This window comes from Triticum aestivum, chromosome 3B (assembly GCF_018294505.1).
Source record: "Triticum aestivum cultivar Chinese Spring chromosome 3B, IWGSC CS RefSeq v2.1, whole genome shotgun sequence".
Taxonomy (NCBI): domain Eukaryota; kingdom Viridiplantae; phylum Streptophyta; class Magnoliopsida; order Poales; family Poaceae; genus Triticum; species Triticum aestivum.
Genome location: NC_057801.1, coordinates 11405015 through 11424100, shown reverse-complemented (window position 1 = coordinate 11424100; position 19086 = coordinate 11405015). Strand labels below are relative to the sequence as shown.

Below are 19086 nucleotides of genomic sequence, written 5' to 3'. Positions count from 1 at the left end.
ACATACTCCGATGGGTCAATTAGTTTGGATGTATATATTGAAGTCATTGAATGACTTAATATCATGAATCCAAAGGTAAATCGCAACATGCATGTGTGGAACTTCTTAAGTCATTCTATCACTTGAAGTAGTCGGAGAATTGTGTGGTGCAACCGACTAAGTGAGTTATTCCTTGACAAGGATTACTCTCTCATACTAATGATTGTTGACGTGTATTCATGAAGTAATCCTTAATCGGATTTTACATCACCTTAATTTATGGTGTTGATGATCTTATAATCAAAGTCTATATAAGACATGAAATACACACAATCATGTTAAGACGGATATTTGGGTTAAACCAAATTATGCTAAGTTTATGACTTGAGCATACCCCCCTAAGATATCAGTCTTCATATATCCAGAAGTATTGGAGAAGTTCAATATGGATATATTATATTAAAGACACATTTGGTCATATTATACCTAATATGGTATACAAATCCTTGAGACATAGGGGAGATGGTGAAGTGATAGTTGGACACAAAGTGCCATATCTAAATACCATCAAAGCACTCATATATTTTGCAAAATATGTCAGGCCTGATACTATAGTTTTTGGCAATTTATTGAGAGTGCAATTCCTCAAAAGGTATAAGGTTTGTGTAAGGAATATCCTCAGATATATTCAGGGCACAAAGGGTCTTGATCAATTTCATCCGGAAAATCAAGATGGGACCATGGTTTGCTATATTGATAGTGGCAAATTATCTGATCCCACAATGCCATATCAAAGACTAGGTTTGCTGGAAGAATATTTTGAGGGAAGTCTTCAGAATAGACTCTAAACGAGTCCTTCCAGTAATCATTCTATTTTATTTGAAGCATCACAAAATGTTGATGACTTCATAGAATGATTGGCCACATGTGAACATGTGGTGATTATCATTATCTACCAAGATAATGTCACTTGTATTGCTTATGGGTTATATTTATCCTTGTGAATTACAGAAATGTCAGAGGATAATACGCAAACAGATTATTGTGATATTCACAATGTCTCTATCAATGTTTATGTTCCAGAACTAGGTTCATGAAATTGGTATGAGATATTCTTGAGGTTTGCAAAGTTCAAGGGGAGTAAAATCCCAAATAATAACCTGTTGGTAATCTTGTGATCACTCATATTGTACTCTTTTTCCCTTTATGAGTTTTCCGTGATGGTTTCTCATATAAGGTTTTTAACGAGACAATATAAATACAAGTGCGGACGTATGTCATATGGTTTCTCCTTATATTTTTTCCACTGGGTTTTTAAAGGAGTTTTCGGTGGCATATCGTTATAATGTTTCTCCTCAAATTTTTCTCGTAGGGTTTTTAGGAGGAGTTTTTGGATTGAAATATATAGATGATGAATTGATCAAGGGGGAGTGTTAAGAAATAAAATATATGATCATTTGTATGGGAGGGATGCCTCCCAGGAGGTGTCTGTTGGGGAAGAGGTGTCTTCCCAACACACCCCTTCAGCCTGTATATAAGTGGGTCTCCACATTGCAATGGAACTGGTGGATCATTTGTGTCTCTTCTTTGTCTCTTTTACTTTGATACTACAACAGTTTGAACAACTTTTGTTGGCTACTCCAGTGTAATTGGAATATTCGTTCATGCATGCATGCATTCACACCTTACGTTACGTTTTTCTCGCATCCAAGTCGTCGTCGGTCGTCGGCTGGAATGGGTCATTGCATAATACTACTAGTACTTAAACAACTCAGTACCCAGAGCATGCAGGTCCCAGCGACGCAGCAAGGCAAGCAAAAGCCCCTCAACCCGTCCATGCCGTCCCACAGATCAGCAGCTGCAGCTGCACCTGTACTAGCAGTGCTAGTAGTATGGCTCGGCGGGGTGCTGCTTGGAGTTGGAGCAGCACTGCCCACACAGCCTAGCAGCAGGTGCCAGAGAGAATGCGGCGGCGTACACTCCCTTACCCGTTCGGTATCGTCGGGCCCGGGCCCGAATCGCCCGATCCCGACAACTGCGCCATGCCTGGCTTCGGCCTGACCTGCAACGAGACCGGGGTTAATGGTGGCCGCACGCCATTTTATTACGACCTGGAGGTCGTCGGCGTCTCGCTGCAGCAGGGTCAGGCCCGGATGAAGATGAGCATCTCAACCTACTGCTACAACAACGCCACCCAGGGCATGGACCCCGTCCCGTGGGGGCTCGACCTCACGGGCACGCCCTACAGGTTCGCCCACACCAACAAGTTCACCGTCATCGGCTGCCAGACGCTGGCGTACATCGTGGGCGAGCGCGCCGACGAGTACACCAGCGGCTGCGTGGCCATGTGCCGGAGGGGAGGCGACGGCGACGTCAGGTCGGCCTCACCAACGGCTCCTGCTCCGGGATAGGGTGCTGCCAGACTGCCATCCCCAGGGGGCTGCAGTACTACGACGTGAGGTTCCCCTCCACCTTCAACACCACGGAGATCCACGACGTCAGCCCCTGCAGCTACGCCGTGCTCATGGACGACTCCGACTTCACCTTCCAAGCGAGCTACGCGACCTTGCCGGGGTTCAACAACACCTTCACCGGAGAGGCGCCGCTCGCGGTGGACTGGGTTGTCGGAGAGGAGTCGTGCGACGCGGCGCGCAAGGATCCCTCCCCTATGCTTGCCTCGGCGACCACAGCGAGTGCTTCGACTCGCTCAATGGACCCGGCTACTTCTGCAACTGCTTCAAAGGCTTCCACGGCAATCCTTACCTGCAAGATCCGGAGCTAGGATGCAAAGGTACGTAGAAACTCAAAAACAATACATATGGCTAATACTCATCTATATATTCATATGAGAGTTAATAGAGTATCATCTACTTCTCTGTCATTTGAATTTACGGCGTAGATTTCAGTGGATTTATTTTTCCATTTGATTGATTCTGTTTTTTATTTTCGGTTTCCGGTTTCATTCTTTTCACACACCACACGGCTATATTTACACGTCCGTCTAGAGCGCACAACTGCTTGCCCATCGGCCATGCCTAATTGCCATTAAACATCCACCAATTTATTTATTTATTTGATATTTTTTTGCCTTTTTCTATTGGCGCACGCAACCACACTTGCACGTCCGTCAGACCACGTGCAACTTCAGTTGCACCCGATGCATCTGCGTGCAACTATAGCTGCACAACTGTGTGCAACGGTGTGCAACTGCTCATCTGATGTGTGCAACTGCATGTCCATTGGCCGCGTGCAATCGCGGTGGGCGTTCACCGAATGTGTGCAACTATATTTACCTTTTTTTTAAGAAATATAGTAATAATATCAAGACACAAAAAATAAGTGAAAAAAGAAGAGAAAAGGGAACAACAACAAAATCCCGTGTTGATGTCACCTAGATGAGATTTAGTTAATTCTCGTCTAAATGAGAGTTAGCCACACACCTTGCAAATTCTCATCTAGATAAAAATTAACAGTCTTATCTTATCAATCAGATCTAGCAATCTAATATTAATTACACATGTAAGTGAAAGATCCTTAGTCAATCTTGTAGGAGTATACCGTTGATAGGGAAATTAAAAATATTTCTTTACAGAAAATAACAGAGCTTTGCGTTGTTTCCTATCACTTTTTTTTACCTATACTAACTGATGATAGTCAATAAAAATTAATTAATTTGATCTTTGGTGGCAGATATTAACGAGTGCATGGACCTGGTGAAATACCCTTGCAATGTGCCTGGAACTTGCCAAAATTTTCTTGGCGGATTCGAGTGTTGTTGCCCCAAGCATACCAAAGGCGACGCCCAAAATGGGACGTGCGACGGAAACCACACATTTGGTATTGGAGAAAATCTCGGTATTGGTACGTCCACATCTCTGATATATGTCTACTACAATCTATGTACACAATATATCAACATTATACCAGAGCAGTGTCTTTAATTTCATCTTAGTGCAAATTAATTCAATCTTTTAGTCCAATAAAAAAAGCATGTTATCTTTCACCCCAAATAAGAAATGACGACTAACCGTGGCATCTACAATTCAGGAGCCTTTGGCGTTGTTTTGGTTGGCCTGGTTTGTATCCTCGCAGTAGAAATCATCCGTCACAAAAGGAGTATCAAAAGACAAGCTCTGATTAGACAGAGTGACGAATGCTTTCAACAGCACGGAGGCCAGATACTGTCAGAAATGATGGGGGTAGAGCGTAACATCGGGTTCACCGTCTATGCCCGAGGAGCGATCGAGGCAGCAACAAACGGGTTCGACAAGGAGAGCATCATCAGGGAAGGAGGGCAGGGGACCGTGTACAAGGCGGTCCTCGACGTCGAAGGCAAGGACACACTTGTGGCAGTAAAAAGATGCAAGGAGGTGGACGAGAGCAAGAGGAAGGACTTCGTGCAGGAGTTGGTGATACTCGGCCGCGTCGACCATCCCAACATCGTCAAGCTCCTCGGTTGCTGCCTGCAGTTCGAGGTGCCCATCCCGGTGTACGAGTACGTGAAGAACAAAACCCTGCAGGAGCTATTGTATAGCCAGCCGACCTCGTGTCGCGCCACCCTGGGGGCCCGTCTGAGGATCGCCGTGCAGGCCGCCGGAGCACTGGCGTACCTGCACTCGCTGGCGCACCCGATACTCCACGGCGACGTGAAGCCCGCCAACATCCTTCTCAGCGACGGATGGGGCGCCAAGGTGTCTGACTTCGGATGCTCCACCATCGATGAGAAGACCCAGGTGGTGGCCAGAGGCACAGCGGGCTACGTTGACCCAGAGTACCTGCTTGAGTACCAGCTCACCCACAAGAACGACGTCTACAGCTTTGGGGTCCTCCTTCTGGAGCTCCTAACCGGGAAGAAGCCGATGTCAAAGCAACGGAAGAGCCTCATGGTGATGGTTCAGGAGTCTATGGAGGATGGCACGCTCCATGAACTCCTTGAAAGTGAAATAGTCGGTGATGCTAGCATGGGAGTGGCCCTTCAGGCTGTGGAGCTGGCGAATCGATGCTTAGGTATGCCGGGGAACAGGAGGCCTGCGATGAGGCGCGTTGCAGAGGAGCTCAAGCAGCTTGCTGACCAAGTGCAGCAGCCGTTGGTTTTGGAGTGTCACAGCCTCACTGTCACAGATATGGGGAGCTTCATGTCATCTGAGAATGACACCACCGAGGTTTTTAGCCTTGAGAAGAAAGCCGCATTGAGCACAGAATCCGCTAGATGAGATCGTCAGAAACATATTAGAAACTGTTTGCTAGCTATACGATCCATGGTTGTATCACGTTTCTAGGTCGTTGTTATGAAATCCACCTTAAGCTTACCACCAAATAATTTACGTGTTTATAAGCACTCACTTGACCTCCTACGTATGCAAAGCAGGATTGCAACAATTTTATTTTGTTATTGTTTAAATATATTGCCCTCTCTTCATCAGCTCGTATGTTTGGATGACCTGACTAGAGCATGAATTCAATATCCAATTAGAGCCAATAGGTCTCCAGTTCAAGACCATGTTAACATCGTATTAAAGAAAATAATTATGCGGCCTACATCGATCTCATGTACAAAGACTAAAAGAAAGCCTAGATATGAGGGCGGTGCTGAAACATATATTGTCTTTGTCTCTCCATTAATTCGGAGATTTGGATGAGCTAGCTAGAGCGTGAATTCAATACTTGCACTATTTGGTGGTACATTAGCCAGAACTTTGTCAACTACAATAAGTACTCCTTCCGGACAGATTTACAAGGGACGATTCAAAATCTCCTTTGAACGAAGGTTTGTCTCATATCCCCATAACTTGACTCTAATAATGAGGTGGTGGGTGCAACCCATGAAATCTTATCTATATATCTGTTATATATACAATTAAAATCATAGTTCAGATTAAGTATACACGCACCATATGAAAAGTGTGGCTCAGATTTATGGGAAGGATAATAGCAAAGATGATGTAAGCAAGAATTTCACAAAATCATTCCCCATATGTACAAAAAGGTTCACCGTAGTTTTGGCACAAATTGCCTACATGTTAATTCAAGTGAACAGGGTTGGTCTCAGCACTCTCATGTAAATAGCTTAAAGTATCGTCCCATCGAAGAGTAGGAGACGATGGTTAATGCGAATGTTGAGTTGTCACAGGTGTCATATGAATTGGTTGTTTTGGTGTCTGCGAAGATTATAATTTGGACCGAAAACAAGTAGTGAGCGGTAAAATGAAGTGGCTATAACTAAGGTTGCTACTAAAGAACAAAAGTATAGAATGTAAAAATAAACAACGGTTTTCCTGCAATGAGAAAGTTTTTTTTAGAAAAGGAGGAATCACCCCCAACCTCTGCATCTGGGAGATGCATGCGGCCATATTATTTATTATTCACAAAGACCTTACAAAGAAATACAACAATAAGCCTGATGACACCATCTTGACGACATCTGTCGCTACTCCTATTCTCTTGATGAAGGTGCGTTGAATGTCCGGGCCAAATACCAAACAGACATCGCACAAAAGCCTAGCATCTAACGCCGGATGCCCCATCCAAAGCAACATAGGCGGGACTGGGTAACACTCCAGTCCGGCGTACTCTCAGTGAGTACCACACGCACACGCTGCAAAGGGCCGTCACCTCCGTCTTTCCTCGATCCATCATCAAAGCATGTACTGACATATCGACCTTGTCAAGCCTCTCTGCCATCGACGCCAGACAACGTCGACCTCCTGCGCGTGTCCATCGCCACACATCTGACGCCAAGCCTCCACTGCTCCATGCCGCCGAGAACCGCCGCCATGAATATATAGAAATAAACACCGCTCCACCGAAGAAGCCATCCGCTGGTCCCTCGAGCCCAAGTGCAACTCCAAGAATGCCGCCCCCAAGGGGGTAACGACACATGAATGCCGCCGTCATCCGATCAGCTGATCTAGGATTTCCCCCGGAGGTATTGGGTGGGGTTGGGAGCTTCACCTCGATGATGCCTTCATGAAGGAAACGATGATAAGGGCATCGTCATCACCGGCTCCGGCCAACGACCGAAGACCAAGTTTTCACCCAGATCCATCCCAAGAAATCCACCTGACAACCTGTGCACTGTCTCGACCGCCTTCAAAGCCCCAGATCTAGCCGCCTAGATCCGGCGACCAACCGCAACAGCAGTGTCACCGTAGGAGTCCTGGCGCACCAGCCACTGCCTGAATGTGCCACCACTGGAGCCTGGGAGGAGGTCTCCCACCCCACCTCGCCAAACCGCGAGAGCCGCCGAGATGGATCTCACACGCTCATCACTGTCTCTGATCTAAACCAATCCGCGGCAAAACCACGAGATCAGTGATGCAGATCCGCCTTGGATAGGGACAACACCACGCCATGCCGCCGCGGGAGGCCAAAGCTTCACCCGCCGCCACCTTCCAGGGCCGCCGCCCTGGGATCCAGCCGCCGCCGATAGGTCGAGCCGCCGGCCACCGCGACCAAGGCCGCCATGACCCCGCTAGCCCATCGGACAGCCGGCGCCACCAGATCTTCCTCGGAGTCTAGCAGCTTCGTCGCCCCCGCCCAGCACCATGCCGCCGCCTTGCGTTGTCGCCTAAGACGCCGCGCCGCCGTGACGCAGATCGGGGGAAAGCGCCCCAGCGCCATGGGTGACCCGCCTCACCGATCTGGCGTGGGAGGGAAGAGAAGAGAGCCTCCTCCGCCGCCATCAGCCGCCTGGGGCTTCGCCCGGCGACCTCCTCTAGCGGCTGCCGAGGGGAAGGGGAGGATAGACATGCCCGGCGGCGGGGGCTAGGGTTTCCACCCGAGCCACCCTAGCGGGAGGGCGACGCGGGGGCGTTGTGAAAGAGCAGGGAGAGATTAGGTGAAGGGAACAGATTAGAGCTTAGGTCTGCAATGAGAAAGTTAGATGTGGAGAAAGTCAGTTCATGGTAAATATCAAATGTGCTAGTGCAATGATAACGTGTAATTACCTATTCATGTGATTCTACCTCTCGTATTCCACGCTTGATAAGCGACTCACCCTTGGTAGAAATCAAAGCAGACTTATAAATAAATCCTAATCCTAAGAAAAAAAATAGAATATCAGGAAAATAATTTAAAATTATGTGTTACAAATTTAATATTTGAAATATAAAGAAAAGCAAATTGTTGTTTTTTTTGCGGAGAAAAGCAAATTGTTGTTGACAGATGTTGCTAATTAATTAACTTCCTTTTGAATTTTTTTTCCTTTTGCTTTATGGGAATTGCCATTGGACGACAGACCATTTTTAAAAGCGCAAGTCTACCAATAGTTTATGTTGGTTGTATAGACAAAACAAAATAAAAGAAGTGTGGCAGGAAACTCACTGATCTCATTGCCGTTTGGTTCTCTACTGAAGAGAGTAACCTTTTCCCAAGGGTGAACGACATCAGCTTGCGTTGTTGAAGTCACTACTCAGCAGCCTCATGCAGGCATAAACATTAGTAACACATGATATTTTGTTAAAAGAAAAAAAAGTAAATTCAAGCAGATATGCATGCAATGAAATGTGATGGTTCGGTAAAGATCTTAATTCACAGCATCGATGGCACCGTGCGGACCTCGATGCCATCACTGGGGACGTACTGAACCGAGAAACTGCACGACGTTTCTTCGCCTACCATTGAAGAACATCTACAATATCAAATAAATATCATATGCAAATATATTTCAGGATGAATCTGATAATATTGATTTTGTATTGGGATCATTAATATATTTTTTATAAACATGGTCAAAGTTTGGAGAGTTTGACTTCAAATAAATCTAATACGCGGAGCAAAAAAGAAACAGTGGGAATACATATGCACAATCTGCGTACGACGGCCAAAAACTACTCAACCCGCCTGCTTGGTGACTGTGCGTAAGTGCACTTGTCGGAAAGTAAGTAAACTTCTAGTGAGTATGTGCAGACCTGCACCAAGAAACCTCACCCTCTTCAACGACAGCAATCGCATCAACCCCAACCGCGTTGGAGATCGACATCTGCCTCAGCCCAATGCCCACATCTACAATCAGGTCGGCCGAGGCGCTGAATTCACAAAGACCGTCTTTTCATTTGAGGGGGCAACGAAGAATATATATTAGTTGCCCTGTGCAATGACAGGGTCATACTTTTGCAATTTTTCATTTTGATAGTATAAATCTGAAATCTCATTAAAAGAAGTACTCCCTCCAATCCAGATTAATTGTTGTTGATTTAGTATAAATAACTTTGTACTAAATCAGCGACAATTAATATGAATCTAATATTTCTAAAAAAATCATATGAGCAAGTGTTTGGTCTCCGATCACACCACTGTGACTTGGACTGCTTGTTTACTTGATAGCTCGATGACAAAAAGTCAAACACAACCCAGACATGTTCTTTTTATCGACCTAGTCAAGATTAACTCCAAAATAGTATTATTAGTTAGAGTGTTTTGATCAATAAAAAAGTTCGAGTGTTTTGGCTAGCAATCACGTCAATGCCAACTGGGTTGGAGTTCGGCACCTACCTCAGCCCCGTGCCCATGGCGACAACCAGGTCGTCATAGACGCCGAACTTGAGAAGACAATCTTTTAATTCAAGAGGGCAACGAAGAATACCTTTTAGTTGCCATGCGTAGCAACAATGCCATAGTTTTGCAGTTTTTTAGTTTGATAGTATCGATCTGAAATTTCATAAAAAGTGAAGACTTTAAAAATAATCACGTGAGCAAGCATCTAGTCTCTGATCAGGCCACCGTGTCTTGGACTGCTTGTACGTTTACTTGACAGCTGGATGCCAAAAACAACCTAGTCAATATTTTTGAAATGGGCCTAGTCACGATTATCTCCAATATAGCATTATTAGTTACAGTGTTTTCACTAGCAATCGCATCAGTGCCAACCGGGTTGGAGTTCGGCACCTACCTCTGCCCCTATGCCCACAACGACAACCAGGCTGGCATAGACGTGGAACTCACGAAGACGGTCTTTCGTCCTAGAGGGCAACCAAGAGACCTGGTAGTTGCCCTGCGCAACCACGAGGTCGTCTATTTCCAATTTTTCAGATGATAGTATAGATCTGAAAATGTGTTAGAAAAGTAATACTCCCTTTGTTTCTATATATAAGTCATTTCAAAAATTTCAATATAAACTACATACAAAGCAAAATGGTGAATCTACGCTCTAAAATATATCTATGTATATTTATATGTAGTCCGTATTAAAATATCTAAAAAGAGTTATGTTTAAAAGCGAAGGACATATGTAGCCCTGTGCGTTCGGTTTATTCGGTTTACATGGTTCGGTTTATACGGTTTTTCGGTATGTACGGTATTAATACTTCGGTGAATACGGTATGAAATTAAAATACGGTTCGGTTTCGGTATATACCAAATTATTTCGGTATGGTTTCAGTATATACCATAAAAACCAAAGTTGACGCGAATTTGAAAATGACGTAATAATAATTTGCAAATTTATGACTCAAAACACATTCTATTTTACACAAATAGTATATGACTATATATATAAGTATATATGCATGCATTGATTCATCTGTTGATGGTTATGGACGTGCTTAGCATTTTAAAAAGAGAAAAATGACAATGTTACAAGAAAAATGTTGGTGCTTAGTAGTGAATTTGACTCATGTACAAGAAAAATGACAACTTGTACGGTTGTTCATCTCAAGAAATATAAATTTATCTTTTACTTCGGTTTATTCGGTTAACCATTCGGTTTTTCGGTATATACCATAAAAACCAAAGTTCAAATCGGTATGAAAAGTTCATACCATACCGAAACCAGAAACCATAAAAACAAAAAAATCGGTTCGGTTCGGTTTATTTTCGGTATGGTTTTTCGGTTCGGTTTTAAAATGCACAGAGTGGGACATACGTTTTAAAAAAAAGGACGCCGATAATGCCCACACGTGTGGGCGTTAAGGATCTGGCCACACGTTTTGTATGGTGTCTAAGAGCATCTCCATCCGCGCCCCCAACAGGCCCCCCAGGCGACTTTTTCGGTGCTGGCGCCAAATAAACGGCCCAGTCGCGCCCCCAGGACGACGAAAAGCGCCGGTTCGGCCCTTTTTTCCACCCGACGGCCGCAGGCCGAACTCGGCACGCTGGGGGCGCTTGGGGGCTCCGGCGCAAGGGAAAAGCGCGGCTGGCCCACGCCGTCAGGTGAAAAGTCAAGATTTTCTTCCCCGGCCACCTCCCACCCCCGCGCTCTCGGCCGCACCTAGGTATATCCCGGCGCCGCCCCGCCGCCCTTCGCCAGTAGATAGCCATTCCCCGCCGAAAAAATAGCATAGGTTTGCCGCGACAGCACCTCCGACACCAGCTGCGCGTTTCCGGCCGCGGAGGGGTAGTTTATTAGCGGCGGGTGCGCGCCCACCGCACGCAAGGTGTTCAGCGATTTGCCTACCTCGGCGATGGACTCGGATGACGAGGAAGTGCTCGCCGCGCTGTTGGAGGAGGAAGCCGAGGCCGACGTCCAGGAAGAAGAGCATCTCATGGTGCTCGCCGCCCTCGCCCAGCTGCTGGCGAGCAATGAAAAGTCGCGGCGAGGTGACTTGGCGCCGGGGCGGGTGAAAGCAAAGAACCGACATCATCTCGAAGGCTACTGCATGCTCTACTCCGACTACTTCACCGATGCTCCACTTCACGGCGACAGAACATTTCGGCGCCGTTATCGGATGAGCCGAAAGCTTTTCCTTTGGATTGTGAATTCCATCTGGGAGTTCGACAGCTACTTCAAGTGCAAGATGGATTGCACCGGTTCACTTGGATTCGCCTCCATCCAGAAATGCATGACAGCAATGAGGATGCTTGCATACGTAGCTCCCGGTGACTCACTCGATGACTATGGTCGCATGGCCGAGTCGACCAGCCTAGAGTGTTTCTACAAGTTCTGTCGGGCAGTGGTGGCAGTGTTTGGACCGCAATACTTGAGAACACCCAATGCGGAAGACACTGCTCGGATCCTAGCACAGAATGCAGCAAGAGTATTTCCTGGGATGCTTGGAAGCATCGACTGCATGCATTGGAAATGGAAGAATTTCCCATTTGCTTGGCAGGGGATGTACAAAGGCGCCAAAGGCGGTTGCAGTGTGGTACTTGAGGCGGTGGCCAGACAGGACCTCTGAATTTGGCACTCCTTTGGTATGCCAGGAACTCACAATGACATCAACGTGCTGCAGTGCTCTGGTGTCTTTGCCAAGCTTGTTGAAGGTCATTCTCCTCCGGTGAACTTTGAGATCAATGGGCGGCAGTACAACAAGGGGTACTATCTAGCTGATGGCATCTATCCGAGATGGTCGACATTTGTCAAGACCATCAAAAACCCTGTGCCTGGAGGCAAGAACGCCTGGTTTGCGAAGATTCGGGAGGCTTGCAGGAAGGATGTCGAGCGGGCATTTGGTGTGCTCCAATCTCGATTTGCTGTTGTCCGGTACCCCGCTCAGATCTGGTTGAAAGATCAAATGTGGGAGATCATGACCTGCTGTGTCATCTTGCACAACATGATCATTGAGAGCGAGCAGGAAGAGCCAGTGTTTGACACTGAACCATACCACCGGCAGGGTCCTCTTGCCCAAGTTGATCACCAGCTACCGGCAACCTGGACTGCCTACCTCAGTATGCGTCAGGAGATCCGAGACCCACAGGTGCATCATCAACTGCAGCAAGATCTGATAGAGCACCTATGGAGGCTGAAGGGTGACACCGGGCGCGACGTGTGATGAAATATGAGTTTTTATTTGTTGAACTATATAATTTGTATTGAACTATTTATTGTTGTACTATTTTGCTGAAGTATTTGAAATTTCTGTGATGAAATATGTGATAAAAAAATATTTATGTTGATAATTGAGCGCTGAGGCACGGCGAACCACGCCGAATATGGGCCTATTTCTCGCCCATATGGGCCTTTTTCGCTGAATTGGGGCTTCAAAAGTGGGCCAAAATCGGCGACTGGGGGCGAGCTGGGGGCGACGGCCGGGCGCAAAATCGCCCCAGCGCCGAAATAATCGCCGGCTCGCCCCCAGGGGCGATTTTTATGCGTCCTGGGGGGCCGAACGGCTGGAGATGCTCTAAAAGGACCAGCCCACACGTCTACGTGTGGGCAAAACAACTAGCGCCCACACGCCTCTTTTTTTCCTCGCGGTCCCTCTCACACACGTGTGTGCAAAATGGATAAGGCCCACACGACCTCTCTTAGCAACCTACCTCACGGTCCCGCACGCCCCGCGTGACAATCACCACGCGTCCCCGCAGTTGCCATGGTCCGGACCCTCTTCAATGTCCATTTAACTGCAGTTACCATGTCGATGAACTACGGTTGCCATGTCGGACACAGTTGCCATGGTTGCTCAACTACAGTTGCCATCTCAGGTCAAGTGCCAGATGTCATTTTGGACAATTGCAGTTGTTGCCATGTATGGTCTGGTTTACTACAGTTGTCATGATTTAAAAACTTTAGGGGTTGTCACCTACTAACACTAGGCAGTTGCCATGTATGGTCCGGTTTACTACAGTTGGCATGATTTGAAAACCTTAGGAGTTGTCACCTGCTAACACTAGGTAGTTGCCGTGTAGAGCTACAAAAAGACATGGCAAAATAACATGTTCGGGTAAAGAGAGAGTTGGCATCTGCTTACAAGCACACTAGAGCAGTTGCCGTGTACCCTGCAAAACACATGGCAACTGACATGTTCGGGTAAAAAAAGAGAGAGTTGCCATCTGCTTACAAGCACACTAGGGCAGTTGTCATGTACACTACAAAACACATGACAACTGGCAGCTTTGGGTGTGGGAGGGGAGACGGGTGTGTGGGCGAGATGGCAAATGCCCACACACCAGCCCTTGTGCGTGAGTGAAAACAGACGTGTGGGCGAACTGCTAAACGCCCACACACCAACCCGCCGTGTAGTGAAACGGACGTGTGGGCGACCGGATGAATGCCCACACACCAACCCAGTCCTACGTGGCACCACAAACATGCCAAGATTCGTGCAACCACAAACGGACGTGGATCCACGCATGTGGGCGAGATGCAAACGCCCACACGTTAGTATTTCCGGAAAAAAAATCGTGTGAGCAAGCGTCTGGTCTCCCATCACGCCACCTATGATTTGGTCTGCTTGTTTACTTACAGCTGGATGCCAAAAACAGCCTAGTCAAGATTATCTCCAACATAGTATTATTATAGTTAGAGTGTTTTGACTAGCAATCGCACCAACGCCAACAGCGTTGAAATTCGGCATCTGCCTCAACTCCATTGGCTCCAGGGCCTACACGAACATAAGCAAATGCCTGGCGCCATGCCACCACGACTTAGACTGCTTGTTTACTTGAGGCGGTGAAAAAACAAACTAGTCGACAGTTTTTTTCTTCTTAAATCGACCAAATCAAAAGGTTATTTGAACATAGTATATTATATCTAGGCTGCTAGGGTGTTGTAGTTGGAGACACTGCCGGCCATATCACATCGATCTTGCATGGTGCCAAGTGGCAACTGAGCAAATCAAAGGTTATTTGAACATACTCCCTCCGTTTCAAAATATAGCGCGCCCACGCTTTTCGAGGTTCAACTTTGACCATAAATTTAACCCACGAAACCGACTGCGGCGGGATCAAAAATTATATAATTAAAAAAAAAAAAATACGAATTCATTGGTATAATTTTTTCGCCCGCCGCAGTCGGTCTTGTTGATTAAATTAATGGTCAAAGTTGAAGCACGGAAACCGAGGACGCGCTATATTTTGGAACGGAGGGAGTAGTATTATAGCTAGGCTGCTAGGGTTGTACTAAGAACATTTGGTTCGCTAGTTCGTCTATATAACATCGAAGAGGGACCTCTCTTTTGCCAAAAACAGCAACAATGGCTTCTGTAATAACGAGCCTTCGTCACCACCTTCTCTCCTTCTGCTACTCATTGTCGTTGTTAGTCAGTGCACCTCTGGGCCTAGCTACCGCGCTCTCCTTCAGCTTCAACTTCTCCAGTTCTGGCTCTGGCGACCTCTGCGACACGGGGCTCAGGTGCGAGCGTGATACACGCATGGGCTCCGGCGCCATCGAGCTAACGAAGAACGAGATCAAAGCCAACTTCTTCAGCGTCGGCCGGGCGTCATACTCACGTCCGGTGCCGCTCTGGAACAATGCCACGGGCGAGGTAGCCAGCTTCTCCTCCAACTTCACTTTCCAGATGAGGCTAAAAAATGAGACGGACGACCGGCTTCGCCTCTGTAACTTAAGCTTCACACCCAATGACGGTGTGGCTGACGCTATGTCTTTCTTCCTGGCGCACTACCCGTCCAGGCTCCCTCCCAACAGCCACGGCGGGAACCTCGCTCTCTTCAATGACAGCAATAACTTGAACGCCATTGGCGACGATCGCGTCGTCGCCGTGGAGTTTGACACCTTCCTCAGCTCTTGGGACCACAGCAACAACCACATCGGCATAGATGTGAACTCCATCAACTCCAGGGCCTACACGAACGTGACGGAGCGCCTGGTCTCCGACGACACCATCATGACTGCCGAGATCAGCTACGACAATCGCACCGGTGTCCTCGTCGCCCGTCTCTACATAGACAGCAAGGAGCCGCTTTACAACGTAAACACGTTGCTGGACATGAAAAAGGAATTGCCCCAGGAAGTTGCAGTCGGCTTCGCTGCATCAACTGGCATGTGCACCGAGCTGCATCAAGTGTTGTCTTGGTCGTTTAGCTCTACTCTAGATGATGCCATGGTGGCTACTAGTCCGCGGCGGGGGCGACTAGTGCTCGTGCTAGTGCCTTCCATGGTAGTAGCATTTTTCGTGTTGCTCTGCGTTGTCGCCTTCATAGTCCATCGGCGACGCATATGGGAGAGAGTAGATGATTCCGACGACGAAGCACATGAGCAAGCTGAGTTCGAGAGAGGGGTAGGCCCTAGAAGGTACCGCTACCGTGAGCTGGCCGCCGCCACCAAGGACTTTGCGGAGGAGGGGAAGCTTGGGCGAGGGGGTTTCGGTAATGTCTACCGAGGCGACAACCTTAGCGATCATGACCGCCCGGTGGCCATCAAGATGTTGTCTGCGGAATCATCTTCGCAGGGGAGGAAAGAGTTCGAGTCGGAGGTGAAGATCATAAGTCGGCTGAGGCACCGGAACCTTGTGCACTTGCTAGGCTGGTCCGATAGCCGCAAGGGGCTCCTACTCATCTACGAGCTCGTTCCTGAAGGCAGCCTTGACCGACACATATACAGCACTAGCCGCCTCCTCACGTGGTCAGAGAGGTACAAGATCATCCTTGGTCTAGGATCTACACTACGCTATCTCCACACAGAGTGGGATCAATGTGTGCTGCATGGCGACATCAAACCCAGCAACATACTACTTGACTCATCATGCAACACCAAGCTCGCGGATTTCGGGCTGGCTAGGCTCGTGGAGCATGGAGCAGGGCCACGGACCACCAAGGTCGTCATGGGCACTGCGGGGTACATAGACCCGAAGTTCATCCGCACTCGTCGACCAAGCACTGAAGCGGACGTCTACAGCTTTGGTATCGTCCTGTTGGAGGTCGTGTCCGGTCGGCGCCCGGACATGGAAATGGAGCAGTCAGGCGACAAATTCATTCCTTTACTCAGGTGGATCTGGGACCTGTAAGAGAAGGAAGCAATAGTTGAAGCGGTAGATGAGAAGCTAAAGGGAGGAAACTGGCAACAGCTGCTCAATGATGATGGCGACTATAAGTGGCAGATGCACCGCACGCTTGTCGTGGGGCTCTGGTGCACGCACCCCTGCCCGAGTGCGCGGCCGTCAGTCGTGCAGCTCATGAACGTCTTGCAGTCCAAGGATGTCACGCTGCCAACCTTGTCACATCCGACATCTGACGTCTCCCTTGGAACACATGGAGACAATGTGTTGTCGTCGGCCAATGTTTGCAGCGAGGTGTCTTGGGCAATCAGTGGCAGATGACCAAAATGTGCTTTACTTTAGAGTTTGTGATATAAACGGAAGTGGCGCCATGGTCTTGCTATATGCCTTGTATGATCCTTTAGGCTTGATGTTCTTGTAGTTCTCCTATTCCAGTTTTCCAGTAATGTTGTGAGTGAGACGTGGCAGGGTTGTACATATAATTATACTCGTATCGATGTGTGTACTAGTAGTAGCTACTGTTTGCTGTGTGCACTAGTCGTCACCTGAACTTCGATCGTTTGGGGATTGGGATGATGTATTGCTTCATAGATAAAAGACTTGCCAATACCATGTTACCTATATTGTGTTATACTCAATTTGATCTTGTTGGTGCTTCGAGCTTTCACATAATTACCTTATAGTTTTTTCGGAAACGTTTCCCCACGACACGCCGGCCGAAACTTGGGCCGGTCGCATCTCACGCGGCTGTGGATCACGCGTCCCCCTCGCGTAGACTGCCATTGCCCGCTCACGTCCCCCCCACACCGGCACCGCCGCACGCCCTCGCGCCTTTTCTGATGCCCGACCACCGCCCAATTAGCTCGTGCACCGCCCCTCGCCATGACGTGCCCGTCGCCATGACCTAGGGCCTTCGCCATGGCCGCACGTGACCAGGACCTGGCACTGGAATACCTTCGACCAGCAGTGATGCGACGAGTGACGAGGGGGCAGGGTACCATAGCCGACACTGGGCCGAGCCACGGGAGATGCCATGGCTGCCGCCTGCCATGGACCACTAGTAGAAAAAGGGTCAAATGTGAAGCACAATAGTGCCGGTTTGAATTTCAACCGGCACTAATGTGTACATTAGTGCCGGTTCGTGGCGGCGATCAATAGCACCGGTTCGTGGCGACCCTTTAGTACCGGTTCATGCCACGAACCGGTACTAGAGAGGCTGTGCCAGCCTGCGGTCAGGCTATGGCCCCACCATCATCATTTAGTGCCGGTTCGTACCACGAACCGATACTAATTAATGTTATGGCAAGCTGTTTTTAGTCCCACCTCGCTCCCCTAACAAGCCTTTTACCACCTTAAATATGTTATTTCTCAAACTATCACAAGCACTTGGTCTTCATTGAACTCTATGTGTAGAATTTGTGGCCGCAATATGAGTCTTCATCGGTTTATAAATCGTTGATGACTCATATTGACAATTCAGATTGTACACACAAAGATCATTGATGATCAAAGTATTTTTGATGTTATAAGATTATATTGACAATTTAGATTGCAAAGAAATATAAGATCATGATCTAAATGCTCTTATATTTTTTGCATGATGGTCGGCATTTCTTTTTTTTAAACTTTGGTTATAACTCCAGACTTTGACCATCAAGTTTTGCAGAAAAGAAAAAATAGCAGAAAAAAAAACTATAGCTGAAAAGAAAAAAAACTATATAAAATGACCGTGAAATTGAAAATCACTACAAAATGAACTCTGAAAATGTTGAATTTTGGTAAACTAGATGAAAAACTACTCAAAAATAAATAGAAGAAAATAAATATAATAGAAAAGAAAAAACTATACAAAATACTACGCAGAAATAACTAGAAGAAAATAAAGCAGAAAAGAAAAAAACTACAAAAAAAATTGGGGCGCTGCCCTGTGGGCCTGCTAGGCCACGGGGCGTGCAATTACAAGCCTTAAAGGCCCAGCAGACTCACAGGGCAGCGCGCAGAATTTAGGCCCACAAGCCTGCTATATAGAGGAGTTCAAAGAGGTAGCCGCGGCTGGGTTTATAAACCAGTGCGGCTGCCCTTCGCCCGGCGAGGTGGGACTAAACTTTAGGGTGGCAGCGCGAGTCCTTTAGTACCGGTTGGTGGCACCAACCGGTACTAAAGATCACCCTTTAGTACTGGTTGGAGCCACCAACCGTTACTAAAGGCCTGCTCTTCCCGCCTCTTGGCCTGGCCAAAGTTGGCCTTTAGTACCGGTTGGTGGCTCCAACACGGTACTAAAGGCTCATCCTATATATATCACTTACGAAAATTTCAGTTACATCTCCCCACTTCGTCTCCAACCTCTCGACATCGCCGCGCGCCGCTCGATCCCGTCGTCGCCGCTCGTCGCCCGTCGTCCGTCGTCGTCATCGCTGTCCCCGCCGCCGCCCGTCGTCGTCGTCGTCTCGCGCCGCCGCCCCGAACGCCGCCGCGGTCCCGTACGTCTCTCTCACCC

At 47.7% G+C, this 19086-nt stretch overlaps 2 pseudogenes; both read left to right on the top strand.

The window, feature by feature from the left end:
- Positions 1-1815: 1815 nt before the first annotated feature.
- Positions 1816-5192, top strand: LOC123064308 (wall-associated receptor kinase 2-like; annotated as a pseudogene).
- Positions 5193-15005: 9813 nt separating this feature from the next.
- LOC123064307 (L-type lectin-domain containing receptor kinase IX.1-like) lies at positions 15006-16910 on the top strand (annotated as a pseudogene).
- Positions 16911-19086: the final 2176 nt, after the last annotated feature.